Genomic DNA, 27,509 nt, shown 5'->3' with positions numbered 1-27,509 from the left:
ACTGTAATACCTAAAGATGGTATAGACCCATCAGATCCAGCTTCATATATGTCCATTTTGATTCTAAACCATGATTATAAAGTAAAGAGTTTGTGTATAATGGCTAACAGCATGGCAAAGATGTTGCCAAAATTGATGAAAATGGATCATTGTGGTTGTGTGTAGGGGAAGCAAACAGTTGACAACATTAATAGAACAGTGATGATCCAGAGGGAAGCAGAATGTAAGAAAATACTGCTGCTGTTGGTGGGTTTTGATGCAGAGAAAGCATTTGCCAGACTAAGCTGGGATTGTGAGTAGGGCAATGGAAGCATTTACATTCCTTGACACAATAATAAGGTTCATTTTGAGGATATATGAAGGATCTGAGGCAAAAATTAAAGTGGAGGGTTCCTCTCTGATAAGTTCTGTTTGAACAGAGGAACCAGGCAGAGATGTCTTCTTTCCCCTTTGTTTGCATTATACTTAGAACTATTGGCAAAGAAAATAAGGAACTCAGAAATTCAAGGGTATAATTGCTATGAAAATCCAGAAAAGTTGGCTTTATTTGTAAATGATTATATTTTGTACCTGATAAAAACCACAAAAGGACATTTCAGTATTATGGAACATTTTGTGACAATTTCAAATCTTTTCTGGATATAAAATTAAATGAAGTTAAAACAAAAGCAATAGCTGTAAACTGTGTACCCAGACATGAATTAGTTCATCAACATCCATATTTCTGGGGACATAAAGTGGCCATGGTGGTGCAACAGTTAGCGTTGTTACCTCACAGCAAGAGGTTCTCTGGTTCGATTCTTGGCTGGGAGTGCCTTCTGTGAGTAGTCTGCATTTTCTCCCTGCAGTCGCATGGGTTTCCTTCGGGTGCTCCAGTTTCCTCCCACATTCCAAAATACATGCAGTAGGTAGCTTTGACACTCTAAATTGCCCATAGGTGTGAGTGTGTGGTATGGATGAACTACTGTGGCAGGGCTAGCCACCCGGTGGTGTAAACCTTGGCTCGAGATTATTGTCACTGTTGAAGTGACACCCCGACCTCTTGTGCAAAAATGGGAAAAAGGGGTAAGAGGATGGCTGGATGGATAAAGTGAAGTACCTTAGGACTATTACGGGTTAAAAGGCATCTGTTATGGTAGCTAAGGATATGTGGGAAGAGACTAAACAAAAAATAGTACAAAAACTGAGAAACTGGAAGCCCTGTTTTATGGATATGTATAGCAAGATACAAGTAGTGAAAATGTTTTAATCCTTTTAGTTTTATACACAGTTCAGACATATTTTTATCAACCAGAGAGGAATTTGTGGAGAGTAAGAGAAGATGGTTTGAGATTACCTGATCTGAAGGGGTATTTTAAAGCTACACAGTTAAGGCCCCTATGCATACCAAAAGCAAAAAAAGCTATAATTCAAAGTGGAAAGGGATGATGAAATGGAGAAGCTGCAGAAATAAGGAGAGACTGAGATTTTAGATGTAGACCCTTAAGGAGAATAACAGTAGCCATAAATATTGTTAAATTTATAAAGTAGCAGAAAGTATTCTAAGAACTAAGCCAGCACAGCAATGGAGAAAGGTGATTTTTGCCATTAGAGGTCACTGCATTTAGGAGTACAGAGAATAGACAAGAGGAGGATGGAATTTATTGAAGAAAACTGGCAAAGGAACCAAGGTATTTGTGAGCAAATAATTTAGAGTGGAAAGGCAACAGAATGGGAAGAGGCCAAGTATGCATTTGGACTGCAAGCTTAAAGCCTGCCTTCCCTATCAAGGATTGATATCAGAGGCAAAGAGAAAGGACTAGGGGGATCCTAAGTGAAAGCTGATAGATTTTTAGATATAGAACAGAAGCTGCTGTTAACGAGGGATAATTATTAGGGCGTATAGAATATCGCATAATAACTATAGAAAACAGTTGGAGAGGGTTAGAAAAGATTGGGAAGAGATTGGATAATCAACTCATAAAGAAACAATGAGAGGATATGTGCATGTCTCCCAAATATCCAACAAAGTATAGAAGGTTTAGGATTTTTGCTTTGAAGTGTTTACATAGGTATTGCAATACCCCAAGCAGACTTTATAGAACATATTCCTGCTCTCTGGAAAGTATCACACACCAATACCATTACACAAAGGCAGAAACTCAACTGAACTATCAAATTACTGGCCCATTGCTATCCTGTCACTTTTATCAACATTTTCAAAAAGTGCAGACATAAAAATTCTAAACCATCTCTTCTCCAAAAAGCTTCTAGCAAATACCCAGCAGGGATTCTGCCCTAATCACAACACTACCACAGCCCTTATTAGCTTCAGTAATACTATTAATCAACACCGGAACGAAAGCAGCCTTGTGTCTTCTATCTTTTTAGACCTCTCTAAAGTTTTTGATACTGTCTCTTGTAGTAAACTTTTAACTGTATATCAGTCTACGGTACTCCACTCTTACATGGTTCCAGGACTACTAATCAGATCAAGATCACAGACAAGATGTAAAATGGCAAAATGACCTATATCTTCTTCTACCTGTTACTTTAGGTGTTCCGTAAGGGTCTATCTGTGGTCCCCTTCTCTTCAGTTTATTCACCAACAACCTTCATACTGCCACCCTACATGCTACATTTGTCCAATATGCAGACAATTTAGCCTTAATTTGTTCTGCCCCCAACCCTCCAAGAACTTCAAATAATAACACAAGAAACCTTTACTGCAGTTGAAACATGGCTATCAGGTGTACAACTCATACTCAACCCAAAACCAAAACTAAGCTGATGCTATTTCATCCCAAAAAAAGCCACAGATCTGATCCTGTCATTCAAAATAATTTCAAGCAACAAAACCCCTATTACACCAGTCCCCCAAACCAAACTTTTAGGTGTTATAATGGATCAAAATATGAAGTTTGACCTACATATTGCCCAAACAATAAAAAAAGTTCACAAAAAACTTGGAACTCTATACAGATGCAAAAAATACCTTTCCAGTAATACTAAAACCATTATTGCCAGAACCCACCTAGTCTCCACACTTCTCTATGTCTGCTATATTCATTAATCTCAACAAATCTGACTTAACCAAAAATAATCATCTGTTAAAACAAAACAGCAAAGTTTGTAACTGCTTCAGCCTGTAGGCCTCATCACCACCAGACACTTAACTATCTTGACTAGAACTACCCAACCTGCTTATCCTTAACCAACTTAACTATGGCCCATTACATATTTTACCAACCTGAAAAAAACAGCTCTACAAGTCCTATTAAATCAATATTCAAGTAAATGCTTACTACGATCCAGTAATAAATTACTAATGGACGTAGCCAGAAGTAAAAATAGCTTGGGTGACTCCCTGTACCCCCAACTACATTGCAAAAAATCTGGAATGTCATACCCCTTAACATAAGAATTACAGCCAACTTCAAAAGCCTTCTCAGTCCCATTTAGCTGGCTCATGGACATGCACCTTTTCCGACCCAGGCCAAACTGCTTACAGAATGTATACAGACATTTTTGCAATGCATGTGTCCTACACAGAAAGGCATACCTAGGATGTTATTCAGATAAGGCTAACACAATCACTTGCGTATATTAATAGTGTCTTTTTTCACTGTAGTTTGTACACTATCTTTGTATATTTCACTACCCGTAAAATCAAATCCTGCAATTATATATGACATCAACTTTATATTGTATTAAGTGAAACACTTCTCGTGTTCACTTGCCTTGTTTGAAAACTAAGCTGTGCTACTCTAGATTAACATATATAGGTCAGATTCAGCTTTTTTGCTTCTAATTTTTATTCTTTCTCATCTCAAAGTGTTTTTATTCTTTCTTATCTCAAAATGTTATTACTGTCACTTGGTATTTGAATGCATGTCATTCCACTGTATAATGTGTTATGTTACTATATATAACTACTGCTAAATATAACTACTACAAATTGTGTATGACAACAATTTCATAATGTATTAATATAAGCTTTCTGTTGTACACCTACTGTGATATATTCTTCAATTTTTATAATCTTGTACTGTTAATAATTAAGCTTTTCTCGTCGGGCCTCCACTGAAAATGTCAGCCTAACCAGTCGGACTTGCTTGGTAAACAAATGTAAAATAAAATAAATAAATAAAAATAAATTACCTAGAAAAAAATGGTAATTGTGAGAACAATACGTGCAGAATTTGTTTTGAAGGAGGAATGAGGTTTATGGGAAGGCAAGAATTGAAAGAACTATTGTTAATGACTGTATAAAAGATCATAAGTGATGTATGTTTGCAATTGAAAATGTCAGTATAGTTTGTTTTAATTTATATAAATGCATGATTCCCTATGTCATAAGTGGTAGTTCAATAAGTGATAATTCAATAAAGGTCTTTTTTGTTTTAAAAAAATTGCTTTTGACAGCTTTCCACCCCCCCACCCCCCGCCATTAAGGGAAGAGCAGAAAAAGAAAGCTAATTTGGTACATACGTTTGCATCAGTAAGCTTCCTTCTTCCTACAGCCAGTTCATGCCCCCTTCCCTCAGCTGAAAAAAATGTACTTCAGCTTACACTATAGCAAACCAAAATGTACCATTTGGCTTCCTACAGCAGACCCATGCTCCCTCAGGTCTTCAAGAGAACAGCTTAAAAAATGCCAATAATAAAAGTAAAAAAAAAAAAATTAATGAAGGAAGTGCTGTTCTGCACTTCTTGATCGCAGCCTCTTAACAGTTTGTGCCCCGTGCAGCTGCTCTTCATCCCACCTTTGCTATGCTGCTGCCTTAAAGAACTGCAGAAGCATCTTATTGAAGGCTGCTGCTCCCAAATATTGTTTTGCACAGTACATAAACCGTGTAGAAGTAGGCATGTGGTTTATAGGGCAAACTGCCCTCCTTGGAGATCAGATGCAGTATAAGTTGTGTTGTTGAAGGGGACAACAGGACATTTGTTGTGTAGGTAGCAGTGGGTTTGGTAGGATGATAGCCATTAATTGCTAAAGGAAAACTTGTGGCACACCTCATCACTAAGGGCTTTTCATCCAGAAAAAAGGAGGTCATTGTCCCACTGTACTGATCCCTCATTATGCCTATTATAGAATACAATGCCCCATTTGGTATGTACCTCTCAAGACATCTGCAACAACTGGAAAGGCTGCAGAAATACCTCACTAAAAGAATCACAGGCCTAAAGCAGATGCCCTACGCTGACCGCCTTAAAAAATTCCAGCTATACTCTGTCGCATATCGTCTACTCGGAGGCGATCTCTGCTTAACATACAAGGCCATTTCAAACCCAGAGCTGTTGGACATGCTACACTTAAAGAAATTCCAATCCCTCAGAGCCACATGCTCCAGGGATCTAAACCTTGTCATCACAATAAACAAAACATGCTGGAGGGATAGGTTCCTGACCCAGAGACTCCCCAGATTGTGGAATAGATTGCCCATACATGTCAAGCAGAGTGCCTCTTTGGCCCTCTTCAAAAGGAACCTTGACGATTGGATGGGAGAAAGGAAATTCACTCCGGGGATCACGTCTGTTGCCCTGCTGGGGTCCAGGGAAGTGAATAGTGTGGGAGGAGGTAGCCTGGGAATTGTTATGGCTAGGCCTAGTACCAACCTATGAACCTATTTGGCTGTCTAAGTTAACATTATGCCAGACTTATTTCCTCCTTTTAGTGTCCCTTAGATGTAGTTAACTACCCAGAAATTGTTCATTACTTCTCTTTTTTTTTTTTCACTTCCAGTTTTCCCTGCCAGAAGTAATGAAGGTCATGTCATCTTTTTCTCCTACTGTGATTTTATGTCCTTTCATAAAGGAATTTGTCTAAACATGCCTGACCAGTCTGCACACTTTCTGCAGTTTTTACTGTTAGTTACTAGCTGCACGTTTGCATACTAAGGCAGTTCTCAGTGAGCTCAGAACAGTGTTGAAATGCAACATAGCCTTTTTTCCCCCTCAAAGAGGTGGTGGTTGAAGTTTTTTGTGGAAGAACAGGGATGAGATATACTGACTGCATAACTGCGTAAACAGAATGGTAAACACTTACATTGCAGGACTTTGAATTGTCACTTGCATCAATGAAATTACAGAATGTCAAGTATAGTATGTAGAACTGCATCTGCCTTGCCAACTGCTTGAAATGACAGCTGTCAGTCCTAGATGACCACGGTGCTGTGCTATATTGTTAAGCAGTTTTGACACCTAAATGCAGATGTATAGGTATATACAGAAGGGGTCTATATTGAATGTTCGAACATTCAAAATTCCGAATCTCATATGATCGACACCATATGATCAGATTTTTGAATGTTCGAACATTGTAATGGAGATCTCCATAAGGGAAGATTTCCCTTTTATGCACTGTAGTGCAATCTCGGAGTTGGTATATTTAAATAGTTGGGGGGGGGTGCAGGGGGCTTGCCCCCCTGCTTAGAAGATTCAGGTAGGTGTTTTGTGTAATTTATTTTTACTAGATATTCAAACTTTTGAAAGATCAGTCATATGATGTCAACCATATGAAAGTTAAAGTTTCAAACATTCGATTATCTAATATAGACCCATACAGAAGCTGGCTGTAAATACAGCATTAAATAGTTAAAATCCTGTGGTTTGCCTTCTTTGTACTGAAGAAAATATAAATGTGCCAGGAAAGAATTTTTAGCAGATTGCCAGTTAAAAAGCAAGTCAAGAACTTTTAGTAAAAAAATGAATAATGACACTGTTTGCAGAGATCATCTCAGATGCACGTGATTCACATTATTGTCACTGCAACTAAATGAGAATCAAAAATAATTTATTATAGGTGAGGTACCTTGTCACATCCCTGCTCATTTAAAGAGTTATTTTAGTTAATGTTACCCCTTTTTTCCAGAATTAGTTCAGCTGTGGTTTCTGTGTTTACTAAGGTGGCTTCCTGCAAAAATGCTTACATTGTACCATTTTGAGGAAGGATTTTAAGTGGGAGTGTTGCATGACATTGATTTTGAAGTGTTGCCCTGGTTTTACGTCTAAGAAATGTCATACCTTGGGGGAACAAACTGCATTATTTTGAACCCATTGTGGCAATTCTGCTGTGTAATAAACTAAAATATAATAAATAGGGTGGTTATGATTTATTAATGTAGCACAGGAGTTTTAAGGTATCACAAAAATATCTGCTTGTTTCTGAGTAGAATTTTCCTTTAAGTAGCTCGGATTTAAATTTGAACAGATATTATGCAAGCACGTATGAAGTAATGAGTTTTCAACAACCGATTCCAAAAACATTTTCACAAAATAAAGATTACAGATGTTCTTCGCGTTTCACTGTTGCAGTCATTACATTTGGGTAATCTGCTGGCAGGTTGCCCTCAGTCGGCCTGATTAACAAAGTCTTGGGTCCTGCGTCGGTTGCTGTCCCTTCTTCCATGAAGTCAGGTCGTCAGGGGTATAAAACATGCAGCCAACACCATTACATCAGTCTTTCTTGCCGCGCGGTGCCCGAAGCAGAAGCAGTTTGCAAGTGCCGGTCAGCCAACTCCTGAATTTTTAGGTTTCGAGTTTCAGAACCGAAGTCTTCAACTGAAAGCGAAGTATCCCGTTGGGGAGACTTTTTCTTGCTCCTTACCGATGTCAGTAAAAGTTAATAATTGCATTACTTGTGAGACGCAAATACCTCATAAGGATTTTCATTTGTACTGTATTCCTTGCCTAGGCCCTGACCACAACGTGCCTTGCTGTCGGTTTTGTGCTAAATTTAATCAACGCACAATTAAACTTCGGTATATTTTTACCTCTAAATATTTTGGTTCAAGATTTAACTATCCTGAAATGTCGTCTGTTACAAATCAGGCTACCGGAATACTTAAAACGCAAAGAAAAAGAGACAGACCGTTGAGGTCCAAAACTGACGACGATGCTTCTCCTAAGCCAGTCACCGGTTCACCGGTACTCAATGAGGCGCTTTCGCAGCCCCTGATACCCGCTACTTTTGATTTGCAGGCTTCTACTGAGATCCATTCGGAGTCTGGTATGCCGCAAGATACTTTAAGTATTGAACCCGTGGATATCTCTACCTTAGATGGGTCCTGAGCCACTGAGCAGGCACTGGCTTCTGAGGGTGTTTTCAGGCCTAAAGATTTGTATATTAAACCAACGTCATCTTCAAAACTAAGGCCAAAAGCTACTTCTATGTCTAAAAAAACGGCTCTTGGGCCACGTGTACAGGCCCCAAAGCCTAAAAAACAAATGATCAAAATGGCTGAAGATTTAATTACCTTGATCAGGGGTTCCTATCCCCCTCCTGCTAAAAGGCCTAGGCAAGGCACTGACTGTGAATCTTCAGATCAGGTTTCTATTTCTTCTGATGAGGATTTATCTATACCCACTTATGAGGACTCTGATGCAGAAGACTCCATCCCTTCTGTTTCTCCCCCTGAGGATTTCTCTTTTGGAGAAACTTTGCATACATTTATGGGAACACTTCCACTGGGAGAGTCAGGATTTCTCTGAATCTAAAAAGAGACTTAGGGATTTTCTCCTTCTTCCTCAGCATAGGCCTTTGGCTGTACCTCCTGTTTTAGACATTGATGATGATGTTTTCTCAGAATCCAGTATGACTCTTGATACCCTGCCTCCTGCTTCCTAGTAAGCCAGACAGATACTACAGGGTTACTGACTCCCACATATTCCTTTTCAAAAATCCTACTGTTGACCCTGAAACCATTTCTCAGGGTCCCAAGAGTGTTAAGGCCTCTACTGCTAGAAATCCTACCCCTTCTGACAGAGATTCCAGGGCGCTGGATAGATGGGGTAAGAAGGTTTACACGTCTGCAACCTTGGCAATTAAGGCTTTAAACTGTCAATTTCATAAGCTTAAATATCAACAGCATGTCATGATTTTACTTAAACAGAAAATTATGTTGATTTCTGACTGTGTGGAAAATAAGGAGTTGCAGGATTTATTACATTCAGCTGAACAAGTTGGAAAACATACTTTACATTGTGGTTTTGATTCCTTGGAGGCCTCTTGCAGGGCTGCTGTAACTGGATCTGTGATAAGAAGGCATGCTTGGCTCAGGGAGTAAAGTCTGCCTGACCATGTTAAAGCAAAATTGTTGGATGCTCCTTTAAAACAGGACAGTCTATTTGGTAATAAGGCTGAAGAAGTTTTGAAAAAAAGATGGAAGATAAAGCTAAATCTATGCAAACTGTGAAAGATTTCTTACAAGTGCAGCCACCCAGGTTTAGTAGGCACTGGCCTACTATGAAGTGGTCCTTTCCAGTACCCACTAGAGCTGCCCAGGTCAAACCCAGACATTCCAAAGCCTCCAGGTTTCAGTCGCAAGGAACTTTTAGAACAAAGCAATGGCGTGCCCCCACCTCCAAATCTGGAACCAACAAGGCACCTCCCTATGGTAAACAGTCTCAATGACTTTCCACTGCAATCGCCAAGCACTTATCTTTTGGCCGCCCCTTTGGGGGAAAACTGGCACTTCATGCACAAAACTGGCAACTGAATACCCAGGACAAATGGGTTTTAAATATAGTATCCCAGGGATGCAGATTTAATTTCCACACGTTGCCAGTCCCAAACGGATGGCCAGATCTGCCTCCAAATCAGTGGGCAGAGGCCCAGAAACAAGTTATGTCCCTCATGAATATGGGGGCTATTCAGCCAGTACCAGAAAAGGAAAAGGGACAAGGTTTCTATTCAAGACTCTTCCTGGTACCCAGAAAAGACAAATCATGGCGTCCAATTCTGGACTTATCCATTCTAAATACATTTCTGGACATTCCAAAATTCAAGATGCTGACTCTTCAACAGTTACTGCCTATGCTAGGCAAGGATGCCTGGTTGGTAACTCTAGACTTAAAAGAGGCTTGCCTGCATATCCCAATCAGGGAGTCTTGCAGAAGATACCTCTGCTTTAAAGCAGGTTACTTGCATTACCAGTTCTCTGCACTGCCCTTTGGCTTATCTTCTGCGCCCAGGATCTTCACAAAGTGCCTGGCACCAGTAATTGCATTTTGCAGGCAAAGAAATATTCAAACTTATCCATACCTGGACGATTGTCTAATTCAGGCAGAAAACAAGGATACTCTTCTAAAACATCTGGCGTTTGTAAAAAGGGTTCTAACTTGTCTAGGGTACACCATAAACGAAAATAAATCACAACTGGTACCCTCTCAAAAAATTACATTCCTGGGTGCAAGCTTGAATACAACTGCCCAGATGACTTACCTTATGCCAGAAAAGCAAATTCAATTGATGACTTACTTCAAACAGGTGGCCACAAAAACCCAGCTATCTGCAAGACAAATTCTGCAGGCCTTGGTGTTCATGACCTCCTGCATCCTTCTAATTCCATATGCAAGACTGCATATGAGGAAACTTCAGTGGTACCTAAAAGGCTTATGGATTCAACATTATCACAGCCTGGAAACAATGATTCCTATCATACCTTGCCTGCAACTAGAGTTCCTATAGTGGGCAGAGGCCTGCTACCAAAACAAGAGACTATCATTCATTCCACTCTCTGCCACCCAAACCCTGACTACAGATGCATCAGACTATGCTTGGGGGGGCGCATCTGGCAGGGAGATGCATTCAGAGCAAATGGAGCCCAAATCAAATGCACCTACATATCGGTCAGAAAGAGATGCTAGCTGTACAGAGTGCTCTGACAGCCTTCAAAGACTATCTTCATCCAGGGCAATTATTGGTAAAGACAGACAACACCACAGTAATGTGGTACATAAACAAGCATCTACTTCTGCAGCCTTTCTCAGAGGGGTTCCTACTAGAGACATTCTATAAGCTGCTACCTGTCCTACTAGAGACATTCTATAAGCTGCTACCTGGAGCTCAGTTCATACGTTCACCAAACATTATCATTTACCTCTCTTCTCTAAATCCAGAGCAGGCTTTGCCACTGCTGTCCTGCAGGGCCTTATAGCTGCTTCTAATGCTGTATAAATCCATCCTCCCAACCATAGCTTTGGGATTCTACCCAAATGTAATGACTGCAACAGTGAAACACGAAGAACATAGTACAGTTGTGTACACTTACCATAAATGTAGATGTTCGAGTGTATTCACTGTTGCAGTCCTGGTTACCCTCCCTCCCAGCCCTCTGTTTTTCTCTAACTATACCTCTCATTTCTGTTACTATCTTTAAAAGCCTTTTTGGTGTATTTGCTTTAGTTTGGAGGTGTATGTTTTGTGCTTTATATTGTGTGTGTGTGTATATATATATATATATATATATATATATATGTATAATTTTTGCTCCCCATTTGGGGGGGGCACCTGACATCTGGGGCAAGAAAAACTGATTAAAATGGTGTCTGCTGCATGTTTTATACCCTTGACGACCTGACGTCATGGAAGAGGAGACCGCAACCAACGCAGGACCCAAGACTTTGTTATTCAGGCCGACTGAGGGCAACCTGCCAGCAAATTACCCAAATATAATGACTGCAACAGTGAATACACTCGAACATCTACATTTATGGTAAGTGTACACAACTGTACTTTTTCCATGGGTTAAAGTTGTTATTGAAAAGTTGATGTGATGAAGTCCAATTGGTGAACGAAAACACTTACCGTAAATCAGAGCTGAATTATTCTGGTGACTAAGCCTGTTTGAGTTTGTTTCCTCATTACCTTCATAGAAGAGGAATTAACATCTGATATTTTGGATTCTGTTACTGTTACTTAATATTGTAATATTTGTGAGTTTTTTTTTTTCATTTTTCACAAATATACTTTAACACAGGGGACAGCTGTCTTCTTGCATCTCTGTTGTGGCATTTGGTTCACTACAGCATAATTTTATCTGCAGATGGGAAGGCCTTCTAGAGCAGCAAATATATCTGCACGTGAACAGTTTTTGCTTTGAAGGGTATTGATTGAAATCTTTCAGTAATGAATTTTCTAGCTTTAAAATCATGGCTATAAGAACATTTTTGTTAGAGAACTGATGTTTCATTGATTATGGCGACACTTCAACATCAACATATAGTATTTTTCTTTTTCCAGTGTTTTTAAATACGGATTAAAGCAGAAAGTAATGGGAGCTCAAGATGGTTTTCTGCAGGACTGTCTTTTTGATTGCATCGGGCTGGAATACACTCAAAAACTGTTCAACTGTCTTTTCATAGGATCATAGGAGATTACTAGGCTTTCGACCCAGAGGCCATTTCAAGCCTAGCGGTTTCATCCCAATGTAGTACCATAGATACTCTACTCAATACCCAGGACTGTGTTTATTAATGACTGCCTGTGTCCAAGAGGGTTGTGGGCACAATCCCCAGTAAGAATTTACGGTGCCCTATCCACTCGTTCCAGTTCTTTTTGAACAGTGCCACAGAGGTGCTCTGCTTCACATGAATTGTCAGCCTATTCTAAAGATGCTTCCAAGTACTTAATCAGCTTGATAAAGTAAAACTCCACCCTGCTGCTTCAATTTTTTTCATTATACTGTGATACTACTCTAAAGTTATTACTTTTTAATTTCTTAGACACCAAAGTGGCCATTATTAAGGCATGCCTTATTGGTCTGGTTTTTGTTTTTCAGTTGTCTTTCCACAGTGCAGCTTCAGTCCCATTTATGTAACCCATCATAGACATAAAGTATTTTTTCTTCTTCCATAGATACAGGAAGGTGCTCTTGAGTCAGTGACTTCTTTGCCTCTGGAAGCTGTGTCACTTTTTTTTTTTCACTGAGTGATTCTGTTTTGCGATAACTGAAACTGCTAGAATGATTTTTATATTCAAAACATGCTAGGTAATTAGCAGAGTTTCTTTAAGTAGTGAAATTGGTAATCTATAAACAATTGAAAGACCTTCCCCCGTACTCTTCATGAGATATCCGAATTGCCAATTCATCCTAGCAGCACTTCTCACTTATTTCTGGTTGGTGGCTGTTGCTTCAAAGCAGTAAGTAAGGCTTGCAGTATTTTTCATTTTGTATTCTGACCATCTTTAAATTGATTGATAAAAACAGAGCCAAAAGAACAATTGTTATAAAAGCATAAGCAAGCAGCCCCCTGAAGTCAAGAGGCAATAAATCCAGGCTGAGAATATATCCAAAGATATAAATAAAGTCCACAGAAGATAAATCAGGTACCAGTTTAATAGAGGACACAAGCGCTTTCACATAGCTTCATCAGGTGTAACCATTTCATCTAAAAACACACCTTTATACATGCATTAATTGATCACGACTGAAACTTTTAAAGAGACAAAACTCATTTTATACTAATATAATATAAACAAATAACTAAATACAAATAACAAATACAAATGCAAATAAAAATATATAAACAGATGAATTATATATATATATGTAAATATAAATATGAGTACTACTATTAAAACGTAGCTTAAATAAAACTCAAGTGCCTAAACAGTACATCTCCTATTTAGTGGTCTGTTACGTAATATGGGCTTGATAGGAACACATTCATTGAGACCATGTCCTTTATGGGATCTCAGTCTAACTATCCATTTTGCTTCTGTCTCTTCAGTTTTAACTCTCACATCACCCCCTCTATTATTCTCATAGATAACAGATAGAACTCTGAAAGTAAATTTATGATGTTCACCCATGGTGCTAATATGTTTTGCCAAAGCATTGATTCTAGACTTCTTTCTAATGTGATATAGGTGCTCTCTCATTCTCTCTCTAAGAGTTCTGTCTGTCTTGCCTATATAGAAGCAATGACATTGTTGGCACTCAGCCAGATAAACAACATGTATGGTCTCACAAGTGGCACTTACCCTGATATCAAATGCTCTTGTTGTGTCAGGGTGATGAAATATTATAGAAGTATCTATGTGTGGGCACTGCGGACAGTGACCACAAGGTCGTGTGCCTTTAAACTCCATAGTAGGTTTCTCTGTTCTTACCCCACATATCTCCTATACAAGTTCTTTTTGTTCTTGAATGTATACTGGGGTCTAGCACCAATTAAAGAGGAAATTGTGGGTTCAGTAACCAACACCTGCCAGTTTCTATTAATAATGTCTGTATAGTGCTTGATATCTCTAGCATAGGTGAGGCAGAGACTGAGCTTGGGTTCCTTGCTTTTATTATATCTGGGAGCAGCATTGGAAAAATACGGTTTGGCTTCATTAAATCTCATACATCTCACCATCGTCTCATTCTTGTTGATACTATAGGTATGATACCCCCGGTCCTTTAACTCCAAGTTGGTAGTATACATCATTTGTTCGTACTCAACCGGGTCTACAGTGAGTCTTGATGCTCTAAAAAATTGGTTACGTGCAACATTGTCAAAAACAAATTCTGGGTGCATACTTTGTCTAGAAAGAAGATTGTTAACCCTGCATTCCTTCCTATACATTCTGGTACTGAGGTTACCTAATGTGTCCTTATAGATATAGACATTCAGGAAATTAATTCCTGTATAAGAATAATTAAAAGTAAATTTTAAAATGTCAGTGGTTTTATTAAGATATTCAATAAAGAGCTTCAGTCCATCTAAGGTGCCTTTCCATAGAAAGAAACAATCGTCTACAAATCTTCTATAGAAATGGATGTACGGTGCATATATACTATTAAAAATGTAATCTGTCTCCCATGTGACCATAACTATATTGGCGTAGCTGTTTGAACAGGAGCTGCCCATTGCTACTCCATTTTTCTGCCAGTAGATGTTATCATTAAAAATGAAAATGTTGTTATAGAGTACCAGGGCTATCAATTTTTGTATAACTATAATCTATGTGGCATTATATGTGCCAACTTTTGTCAGTAATTTTCTCATAAAGTCTATACCCAATGTGTTGGGTATAACTGTAAAGAGGGAGACAACATCTAACGTAACCAAAATATATTCACCATCAGCAGTTCCTTGATTAGTAAATGCATATAAATCCCTTAGAAAATGTTCAGTGTCTTTCAAGACATGGTGCATAGTATCTAGGACAGGTCTCAGTTTTTTCTCCACATAGATTGAGATAGCCTCTGTTGACCATCCCCTTACAGAAACTATGGGCCTCATAGGTGGTCTAGTACTATTCTTGTGCAGTTTCGGAAGCCCTTGTATAACAGGCACCACTGGTTTAGAAACCAAAAAATAGTGTACCATTTCATCAGTAATAAGGCATTCAAATTGCATGCTCTTAATTGCGTTAATAATCTCTAAAATCATTTTATCTACATGTGCTCTATTTATAAGTTGATAAAAATTATTATCACTGAGCATTTCATACATCAATGAATCATAGTCTATTTTATCTAAGACAACTATTTGTCCCCCTTTGTCAGCTGGTCTAATTACCAAGCTGAAATCATTCTCAAGTTTATTCAATGGGTCTAGTTCATCTTTGCTAAGGTTATGCTTCTTGTAAAAATTAATGTTATCTATAACTTTGTAAAAGTCAGTAATACATAACTGTTCAAATGCATTTACAACAGAATTCATTTTCAGTATAAAAGTGCTAGGTCTCCTAAAAACAACTTGTTCTTGTTTATTATTAGTGTTTAAAAACATTAATTTCAAACTTAGATTCCTAGTAAAAATCTTTAAATCAAATATAGCATCAGTGATAGACATATCAGAGGCAGGTATAAACGATAAACCTCTGGTTAAAACACTTAATTCATTGTCAGAAAGCAGACGTTTAGAAAGATTAACTACTAGAGTCTTACTTTTTGAAAGGCTTTCTTGATAGTGTAAACATTGTTTGTTTCCTCCTCGTATTTTCTCTTGTTTCTTGTACTGCTTCTCCCCCGTGTTTGGTTCTGCTTCCTCTGTCCATCCGTTCTCACCAGTGAGTTGTCTCTCACTGGCAAGGGAAAATTTAGATGGTATTCGTTGGATTGTGAGCAAACAGTATTGGAAGCCGTCGGTAGAACAGTAGAAATGCTGCCGTCACTTCTGTGAACCTGCGCTACTGTCACGACCTTCCTCCTAGCGCCCTGTGGACATGCATGGGAGCTAGGAGGAACTGGAAGCTTATTAACGCTCTGTTCAGATGATATGCCTGCGGACTCAGGCTTATTGGAGGTAATATCTTCGTTGAACACACTATTGTCTTGAAACAAGACATTATCAAGTTCTTGTAAACGTCCGCTCCCTTCCGTTTGTGCTCGCTGAGCTGGAGCTGCCATTTGCTCTGATTTCATTAGTTCACGTGGCCACATGAAGATGTGGCCTGATGAGAAATCAGAACGATCTCTCTGTAGTTTTTTCAATTTGATTTGTAGCAGTTTGCGCTTGTAGGTGTCTACATTGCTTATAGTATCTATCATCAGTCTAGTGAGGGAATCACCATTGTAGTTGTTATTCAAGTATGCATACTTATTCTTAATGTCATCAAGGAGTTTAAACTCACGTCTCTCAGCAGCTGCTATTAGGAGCTTGATATAGTCTGCAGTGCCCACACATAGATACTTTTATAATATTTCATCACCCTGACACAACAAGAACATTTGATATCAGGGTAAGTGCCACTTGTGAGACCATACATGTTGTTTATCTGGCTGAGTGCCAACAATGTCATTGCTTCTATATAGGCAAGACAGACAGAACTCCTAGAGAGAGAATGAGAGAGCACCTATATCACATTAGAAAGAAGTCTAGAATCAATGCTTTGGCAAAACATATTAGCACCATGGGTGAACATCATAAATTTACTTTCAGAGTTCTATCTGTTATCTATGAGAATAATAGAGGGGGTGATGTGAGAGTTAAAACTGAAGAGACAGAAGCAAAATGGATAGTTAGATTGAGATCCCATAAAGGACATGGTCTCAATGAATGTGTTCCTATCAAGCCCATATTACGTAACAGACCACTAAATAGGAGATGTGCTTTTTAGGCACTTGAGTTTTATTTAAGCTACGTTTTAATAGTAGTACTCATATTTATATTTACATATATATATATATATATATATATATATATATAATTCATCTGTTTATACATTTTTATTTGCATTTGTATTTGTTATTTGTATTTAGTTATTTGTTTATATTATATTAGTATAAAATGAGTTTTGTCTCTTTAAAAGTTTCAGTCATGTGATCAATTAATGCATGTATAAAGGTGTGTTTTTAGATGAAATGGTTACACCTGATGAAGCTATGTGAAAGCGCTTGTGTCCTCTATTAAACTGGTACCTGATTTATCTTCTGTGGACTTTATTTATATCTTTGGATATATTCTCAGCCTGGATTTATTGCCATCTTTAAATTGATCTTTATCAAATAGAGAAAACTATAAAGCAATTAAGACAAGAAGTGTCACTGTTAGACGAGGGCAGAAGAGGGAATAGATCAACAAAAATACTCAAACATAGACGTGATAAAAGCAACGTGCATTATCAGAACAGATCAGGATCGTTGTTGCTAAATAATAAACTAAATATATCAGCACCGGCAGAAAAACGATGTGCAGATAAATATAAAGGAAAGGTACAAAATAAGCAATTGACTCAAATAAGTTTTATAGAGAATTGGGAAATAAGGCAAAAGGAATATTAACAACACCAAAAAAAGAATAGACACATTTTGGAGAATATTTGTGGAGGTCCTATGGATCATAAAGATGCTAAATGGATAGAAAAAGTAAAAGAAAGAATAACAAGTTCCAAATGTACAGGATTTGAAATGGGATAAAGTAATGGCCAGAGAAATTGAAACAAAATTAAGAAAATCTCCTAATTGGAAAACCCAGGCCCAGATGAAGTACCTAACTTCTGGCTGAAAGTATTAACATCTTTCCATGAAGATTTAACCATAAGTAAACTATACACTGGAATTGATGCCGACAGAGTTTTTATAGTCATTTAGAAGAAAATTCAATCATGGCAATAGAACAAACGGGTAACAAAAGGAAGTGATATGGAACCAAGGATCGTTTGTTGTTGAATAAAGACATAATGGAGAACTGTAAAAAGGGGAAAAATCTGAGTATAGCATGGAGAGATTACAAAAAAGCATTTCACAGCATACCGCATTCACTAAGAGTGCTTACAAGTGTATAAGGTACACCCTACAACTAACACTAGGTAAGACTGCAATCCAAATTGTAGCTTGCTACAGATCCCCCACCATACCCCAAGATTCTCACTACACCTTTCTAAACATACTGGAAAATATAAAGATAGAACCAAACACCCTAATACTGGGTGATTTTAACTACCCTGCCATTAACTGGGAAAACTACTCTTGTACCAACACTTTTGCCCAACGGTTCTTAGAATTCATAAATTCTAACGCCCTGGATCAACTAATCCATAGTCCCACCAGGGGCTCCAATATCCTAGACCTGGTCATTACCAACATGGGGAATCGATGCTCCACACCTATGGTCACCCCCTTGTTAGTCAGATCTGACCAAAAGCTAATCACCCTTAACATCCACATCCCACCCCCACCCCCCAGTAAAGAAACCTCCATAAAAATCTTCTCCAAAGCCAACTTCATGCTACTCAAGTCAGAAGTGACAAACTTCATGACACCCATACAGACAGGAACTGAAAGTTCAACTGCTGAATCCTACACTAAGGCACTGTACGAGCACATCCACTCATGCATGAATCGTGCCATCCCAGATAGAACCAAGATGCTCTCATCCAAAAAAAGGAAGCCAATCTGGTGGTCCCCTGCCATAAACAAACTTTACAAAAAAAAGAAGAAACTGTTGCAGAAAAGAGGAAAATCCCAGGATGCAAAAAACTTCCTTACCAGCCTCAGTAAGAAACTGAGATCCCTCATAAAATCCTCCAAAGCTAGTTAGGAAAATAAAATTGCCAAAGATTCCAAAGACAACCACAAGGCATTCTATAACTATGTCAAGAATCTAAATGGCAATGCTCAGATCTGCTCTGAGCTAAAACAGAATGGCATTAAATATACTGATCCCAAGGATATTGCCAATATCCTGGCAGATCGATTCAGTGCCAACTTCACCCCCTAAATGGCCCATCTCAATACTGGAAGATTGCCACATTCCGGTAATAACGGCCACACAGGTAAAAAACGCACTCTCCAAAGCTAAGAATACAGCATCTATGGGACCAGATGACATCCCGGGCTGTGTACTACATGAACTACAATATGAACTGGCACCCTCACCTAAGTGTCATGTTTAATCATAGCCTCACCTCAGGTTTCGCGCCCACTGAGTGGCGCAGAGCTACAGTTATCCCACTCCACAAGGGGGGATCCACCTTGGATCCCGGAAACTACCGTCCCATCAGTCTGACAAGCCTTATCTGCAAGGCCATGGAGCGTATTATCATGGAAATTATAAACAAAGACATTGGCAACCTTCAAACACTGGACCCCACCCAGTTTGGGTATGTGAAGGAACGATCTTGTCTCCTGAACCTGATTGACTTCTTCGAATCAGTCTCCAGAGCCATGGACAAGGGTGGTAAGGTGGTCCACACAGCCTATCTAGACCTTGCCAAGGCCTTTGACACCATCCCCCACTCTGGAATCATAGACAAACTTACTAAGTTGGGCATTAATCCCTACGTTACCCAGTGAGTTGCTAACTGGCTTACTGATAGAACCCAGACTGTAAAAGTAGCCAACTCCAAGTCCAGCTCCAGGCAAGTGACAAGTGGAGTACCTCAGGGTTCAGTCCTGGGACCGCTCTTGTTTGGCATCTACTTCTTTGACGTACAGGCCAACACTAAGGGACTCTGGATAACAAAGTTCGCAGATGACTGCAAACTGGGAGCCATTATTGAATCCCCAAATTATGTGGATACTCTACAAAAGGGCCTTACAGAAACAGATGCTTGGTGCCGGAGCCATGGGCTCAAGCTCAATGCCAAGAAATATATAGTTATCCCCTTTCGGAAAAAACATGTACCCATGAATTACCATATAGGTGGCAGTACACTAAACACCGAAAGTGTGATAAGAGACTTAAGGACACAGGTGGACAGTGGTCTCACCTTCGATAACCACATCGCCACAACAGTCAGGAAATCCTTCTATGTGGCACACCTCATCACTAAGGGCTTTTCATCCAGAAAAAAGGAGGCCATTGTCCCACTGTACTCATCCCTCATTAGACCCATTATAGAATACAATGCCCCATTTGGTATGTACGTCTCAAGACATCTGCAACAACTGGAAAGGCCGCAGAAATACCTCACTAAAAGAATCACAGGCCTAAAGCAGATTCCCTACGCTGACCACCTTAAAAAACTCCAGCTATACTCTGTCACATGTCGTCTACTCAGAGGCGATCTCTGCTTAACATACAAGGCCATGTCAAACCCAGAGCTGTTGGACATGCTACACTTAAAGAAATCCCAATCCCTCAGCGCCACATGCTCCAGGGATCTAAACCTTGTCATCACAATAAACAAAACATGCTGGAGGGATAGGTTCCTGACCCAGAGACTCCGGAATAGATTGCCCATACATGTCAAGCAGAGTGCCTCTTTGGCCCTCTTCAAAAGGAACCTTGACGATTGGATGGGAGAAAGGAAATTCACCCCGGGGATCACATCAGTCACTCTGCTAGACAGGGGTCCAGGGAAGTAAATAGTGTGGGAAGAAATAGCCAGGGAATTGTTATGGCTAGGCTTGTATAGGCCCTAGGGCTGATAGCCTAGTACCAACCTATGAACCTACACCGACTGATTACAGTACAGCGACCATGAAACAGTGGCAAACCACTCTGCAGTTAAGCCATGGTAAATAACAAATTATTATTCCAGGGATAAAAATTAAAAGGGGGATATTCCAGGGTGACTCTCTGTCACCGCTGCTATTTTGTCTTCCTCATAAATGTAAAAGAAAAAGTAAAATTAGCACCACAGCACTCAATAAAACAAACTTTATTGACTTACTACTGCTAGTTTAAAAACGTTCTCCATGTAGGCTTCTTCAGGCAAATGGTGAGTCAAGGAGAATAAAGCATTTAAATACACATCTCAGTTAGTTAAAATCATGTCATCAGTAGATTTTAAAGTAACATACAATTAAACAGATCTAGTGTAGAAGCATTGGAAGATGGCTTATACATAAAATGCTTTAGTGCATTGGTACAGAAAAGTTTACATTTAAAAGCCATTTATAATGTCAAAAACTGAAAGTACAAACACTCTAAAATGTTGTTAAAAAGAAATATTACCTGATTTTATGTTTCGCCTTTAGAAGTGGTTTAATGGTAAAGTTGTCATTTAAACCAGGGGTAGTTGTGCCTTGAAGCGTACGAGCCATTTATTTTCTAATTCGTCTGTATAGTTTTTAACGTCCCCTCCTCTAACATTTTCTGAAACAATTTGCAATATGAAAAAAAATGAATTCATGTGAAGTATTGGTATCTTTAACATGCTTATAAAGTGCATTTGTACTTACTTGTTTCCGTATGTCAGAAACATGCTCACAGATCGTATCCTTAAATCTTCTGTTAGCTTTACCTATATGGGAGGCATTGAATGAATCACAAACTGCCATATATATGATATTCTTAGTGGTACATGTTCCATAGGTCCTCAATTGAAAATATTTTTGTTTAACTGGATGAGTGAAGCATGTTTCAGTATAAATGTATTTACAAAATTGGCAATTGTTGTAATGAATTCATTAATATATTTTTCTTGCTCTTTATAGCACAAGATGTGAAGATCGTTACATCTCCTATATCCAAAGCTAAGATGCTCAATTGTTATGTCTTTAAAAGCTGGAATGTATTTTAATGTAAACCAATGTTTCTTAATGATCTCTTGCATTTTAGTTATGTTGGGATCATATGTAAAAATACATCTAAAGTATGCAAAATCCTTTATGGTATTAGATGTATCTGTTTGACTAGACTGTTTTTCTGAGAAGGAAGGCCTTAATGAGTATTGTCTTTCAGTTGATATGTCTCTCTCTAACCTATCTATAACTTGTTCATTATATCCTCTGTTTAAATTTTTTTTATTAAAACAAGTCATCTACAAAACATCTGTAAAACAGATTATAAAAAACATTATTACTTTCTGATAAAATGAAATCCAGCTCCTATTTGTTCATGACTAAGTTGGCATAACTATTAGCCATGGGCATTCCCATGGCTACACCTCTGCATTGCTTATAAATATTTTCATGGAACAAAAGCACCTCATTAGCAAGAACTATCTTAGTAAGTACAGAGATGGCATTTGTTTCAGTTGCAGAATATAGTGCTTTAGACATCATAAATTCACGCAAGTGTTTTATCCCTATTTCATTAGGTTTACATGTAAATAGGGCATCAAAGCCTAGGGTGACAAAGTAGCGAACAATCATATAATTTGTTTTGGTCCATAAGTACAAATGCTCCAAAAATTCTGAAGAGTCCTTAACAAAAATTAACAAAATTAAGAAAAACTCCTTACTGGAAACCCCAGGCCCAGATGCAGTACCTAACTTCTGGATAAAAGTATTAACATCTTTAAGTGAAGATTTAGCCCCGAGTAAGAACTGTTTGTATACGCATCCTGGTTAACAACAGGAAAAATGATACTCCTCCTTGAGAGTGAACCTGCAAGATATGCTAAAAACTGTAGACGAAGTATAAACTATACATTGGAACTGATGCTGAGGTTTTAGTCATTTAGAAGAAAACTCATTCATGGCAGTTGAACAAAAGGATAACAAAATAAAGTCATATGGAGCAACAATTCATTTGTTGTTAAAGTCATAATGGAGAATTGTAAAGAGGAGAAGAATCTAAGCATGGCATGGCTAGACTATAAAAAAATTTTTAGTAGCATCCACATTTATGGGTAAAGGAGTGCTTACAAATGTGTAAGACACACCATGCATAGATAGATTACATTACAGTGACCACGAAACAATGGCAAACCACTTTCCAGGGAAGCCGTTATAAAGGGTAAAATGTTATCCCAGGGATAAAAATTCAAAGGGGGATATTCCAAGGTAACTCTGTCACCTCTGCTCTTTTGTCTTGCCCTTAACCCATTAAGCTGTCTGCATAACAGATTAGGGAATGGTTACAATTTGGCTCCCAGAAAACTAAGTGTAAAGACTTATCCTCTTTTTGAGGATGATATAAAACTGTATTGTTCATCAGATGAGGAGCTGAAAGCACAAATGCAAGTGGTCAAAACTTTCTCAGGTGATATAAGAATGTCATTAGGTCTTGATAAATGTGCAAAAGCAACCTTTAAAGAAGGAAAGCTGCAGCACCACGAAAATATTAGTCTGTGACAGGAATGTGATGCAAAGGAACTTGAGCAGGAGGGAGTGTACAAATATTTCGTAATTGTTGAAGGATCAACAATAAAACATTAACAAATGCAAATAACTGTTAGTAACGAATATTTTAGAAGACTAAAATTAATTCTGAAAACAGCCTTGTCCAAGCTGTTAACCGATTTGCTCTTCATGTTCTAGCAGTTTTGGTGTGATTGACTGGCCCCAAAAGGTGTTGGATCAGTTGGACAGGAAAACAAGAAAAATGCTTCTTGCTTTTCAAATAATTTATAAAAATCAGTGTATATGAAGATTTTATATTCCCCATTCTGAAGGAGGTAAGGGTCTTCTCAAAATTGATTTATATATATAGAGCTGCAGTTGTAGGACTGCATACATATCTGCTGACCTCACAAGATCCCAAACATGATGAAAGTTTTAAAACATGAGGAAAACAAGTCTAACATGACTTCCCTGCTTAATTTAGCAGAAGCATATCATTGTCAAGCAGGAATGGAAATCATACCAGAAGTCAGTTCAGCTTGCCTGCTTTAGGACTACTATTAACAGCTGTACCTTAAGTGAAGCATTTCTTGAAAAGGATAGTACATTTGAGTTCAACAAGGAAAGCCAAGTGCTTTCTCCTTGCGATTTGAATTTCATTTTTTAAAGCTAACCCATGCTCCTTTATTTGTAACTACTGTTTTTACCCCTCCAAAGTGTGCCCATGTAGATTTTGCAGTTTATTTAGTATTCCTGCAGTTTGTGCCACTGGACCACTAATTACTAGTTCATTTTTTCCCTTAAACCTGCTGACCTTAAAGCCTCCCCTCACTGAAACAGTACATTGGCTGAAGAAGGCTGTCATCTAGGCAACCATGAGAAGTACGTCATGCTCTTGTAGGCATCCTGACAACAAGAAAATTAACACTACTCTTCGTGACATTAACATATTTGTCATGGGAAGGCCCATCAATGCCCCTCTGTCCATGCAAGGGTGCTCCCCCCACATGCACTGACAGGGGTTACTGTTACAGGCTTGAGCTGCCATGCCCACGTCTTTTCCAGCACTAGTTCCCGTATCATGACTGGCCGTGTCATTGGAGCAGTAGGACAGACTAGGCTGTAACCATCCCTTCCTCTTAGCATGAACACACCTGTCATTTCAACCTTCATTGTCAAGTGCCTGATGCACTAGTTGAACTCAGGTCACCTGGGCTGTAGGGATGGCCTTATACCTCTGTCGCACTGATGCAGGCTAACCTTTGCTCCTGTTGCTTTTGAACTCCGGCTTAGCCCTCCACAAAGCTCTGTTCTTGGGAAATTGTACTTTATTGGTAACTGTGAACTTGGCTAGCAGTGGTTTCAAAATTGTAGGTTTTTATGGCCTTCTACAAAGTCTGGATGACAGTTAGGCCCAACCCATCATTTGTGCCAAAAGTGGTTCCTGAATGATACAGGATCAGGCTATTCTATCATCCAGTGTCTTTCTAAAAGACGTAAAACAAAGGAGAAAAAAAATCACTTTTTTGGTGTATATGTGCAGGAAACTGAAATTGTATGTAAATGATGCAAAGGTTTGGGACAGATTGTCTAGCTCTCTTTATAGCCTTAATGCAAGACAAGCAAGGAAGCCCTGTTTTTTTTTTTTTTTTTTAATGTACTCTGACCATGTGGTTGGCAGTTGCATTGCCTTTTAAGCCCACCATATTAGGATGCACTCCACAAAGATAGCTTTTGCTATAGTGGCCTTTTTCAGGAATGTAAAAACAAACAAAAACAGAGAGGAAATGACCACGGCTGGAGACTCCAAGTATAAAAAATGCACGTTTAATGAAAAAAGTAAGTGTTTTCACATCCTGACTTAAGTCTGATAAAGAGTCTATGTTAGGATGCGAAAGTGCTTACTTTTTTTCATTAAACATGCATTTTTTTTATACTTGGAGCATCTGGCTGTGGTTTTTTCCTTTCTGTTTTTGTTTGTTTTTGGATCTATACATACTGAGAGAAGTTTTATTCTCTGGGATTCCTTGTTGTTTTTTCAGGAGTGTCTTAATCCAAAATAGAGTTATTCACACTGGTATCCATGCACATCTTCCATTAGACATTACAAGCTAGATATCCTTTCTAACAGCAGGGCTGTGTTTTTACCAAGGTGCTGCAAGGCCTATGTGCTTCCCTCCCTAACCTGACATTTCCTTTCCTTCTTCAGTAGTCTTTCCAGACATGGGTTTCACACACACTACCTTGTTAATGATGGCAAACCTTAACGCTGACCCTAACACCAACCTTACACTACACCTTTGAATAACCTTTTCTTTAACTACCACTACATAAGATGTTCAGACACACGATATTAAATCTGTCACCGTACATTGCCCTTGTTGTAACCGTGACCCACATACACTTGTACAGACCCAGCCATCTCCTAATGCCAAAGCTTCCGGTATATCCAAAGTTTCACACATACACAACATAAAATCTATTCCGTACCCTAGCACCCTAATCTGCAAATACTTGTGTGCAAGTTTATACTCACACACACACACATATCCCCTAATGTTGAAATGTTCAGCATTAGAATCGCAAACATACACTTACTTTCAAGCAAACCTTTATGGCATCAGCAGCATTCATACAACATTTAACTCTATAAACCTTTTATGTGTTGATAGTCCATATCAAACAAAATTTTCACTAAATTCTCATTTTTCACTTCAAAACATGCAGTAGCCTTTCTCTCCTCCTCCATGCTGCTACTTCCCTTAAGCCTATTCATTGCTGCTGTAGCAGCTCTCCAGCATCATCTAGTAGTTCCAAAGAGAAGGGGTTCTTTATTTGTATACAAAAATAACTGTTATTTACAAAATATTTACATATTTATAAATGTTTACATATATACAAATGCATAAATATACAAATCTGTTTACACATATTCATAATTTCCTTTACAATCATGCTAAATTTTCATCCCTATTAGACCCCAATCCTTTCTCCATAATCACAATCTGATTTTACTTAATATTGTTGCTGAAATCCATTTACCGTTAAACACAATTTTATTTATTCTTTCATTCCATATAATGTAAAATAACTTATGTACTCTTTTAATGGGTCTGTATAAGATGATCACTTGGCAAAAATATCGAAGAGACTGTATAATTAAAAAAAACCCACAAAAATCTACCTTTTTTATGTTTTTGCAGGTGGGGCAAGACCCCCCTGCACCCCCATGTGGGAGGCTGTGGCCCCCACACCCACTGCAAATTATATATACCAATGCCAAGATCGCACTACAGTGAGGAAAATGGTAAATTTCCTGTTCCTCGCTGTACCACGATCTCCATTCGCAAGCTTTGAGTTTTCAAAAACTCGCTCATATAGTCTCAACCATATGGAGTTTGAGTTTCTGAAAACTCTGTTAACTGATAGGGACCCCCTTTAACATATGCTTTACTTCTATTCTTATAATATCCATATTTATTGTAGCCACTTATTTTACATCTTAAAAAAAAAAATCTTCTTTACATAGTTTTCCCCATAACTTTTTTACTATTTTACATTTCAAAAACAGGTGTTCCGTAGTTTCTTCTTCTTGGCAGTATAAACATACTGTATCACTTTCCTTTTATATGGCATATTTCCTTTTACTGGCAATTTATCTATTACCAGTCTCCTCAAAAAAATCGTGACATTCTACTTTCTGATTACACCGTTTGCTTCTTATTTTTATAGCTTTATTTTTTACTCTGTTAGACTTTCCCATGGCTTTTACATAGTAATGTTTTATCATTATATTCTTATAACTTACTTTTCTAACTTTTTCTATATCATCAACTTTTATTTTCCACAGAAATATTTTTCTTGGTAACATTTTATTTCTTCGTTTATACACTCTTTTTCTCTTTTACTCTTTACCTTATCCCACAATTTGTCATATTTGTATTGATACAGTTTTACTACTAATCTCTCATCTTTTTCATTTGTCCATTATAAGACACTGTACAAATTTAATGAAGCAGCATATACAACTGGGTTAATTAACCCTAAACCACCTCCTTCTTTATTTACATACAAAAAACCCTCTTTTTACTGTGTTTAATCTAGAACCCCATATGAATGAAAAAATATCTGCAATAATTCTTTTTCAAATACTGTTGGCAACATAAATACATTTGCTAAGTATGACATTTTTCCCTTCAGTACTGAATTTATCAAATAAGCCTTTTTTTTCTGAATGGAAGTTTATCTGTTGCGCAGAAAAAGACGTTTGCTTTATTTCTTTTATTGTTTTTTTTTTCCACTGAATTCTACTTACATCCTTATTCCCAAATTGTATACCTAACATAAATTTCA

At 38.2% G+C, this 27,509-nt stretch overlaps 1 protein-coding gene across 4 annotated transcripts in view; it reads left to right on the top strand.

Annotated features, from left to right (window-relative positions):
- LOC122812153 (E3 ubiquitin-protein ligase TRIM4-like) overlaps positions 1 to 27,509 on the top strand; it is a 778,173-nt gene that overhangs the window by 699,543 nt on the left and 51,121 nt on the right. The window lies entirely within an intron of this gene.

The sequence above is a fragment of the Protopterus annectens genome, chromosome 9.part0 (genome assembly GCF_019279795.1).
Source record: "Protopterus annectens isolate FY-2018-M chromosome 9.part0, PAN1.0, whole genome shotgun sequence".
Classification (NCBI taxonomy): domain Eukaryota; kingdom Metazoa; phylum Chordata; order Ceratodontiformes; family Protopteridae; genus Protopterus; species Protopterus annectens.
Note: the sequence above shows the minus strand (reverse complement) of the source record. Positions and strands in the feature narration are given on the sequence as shown.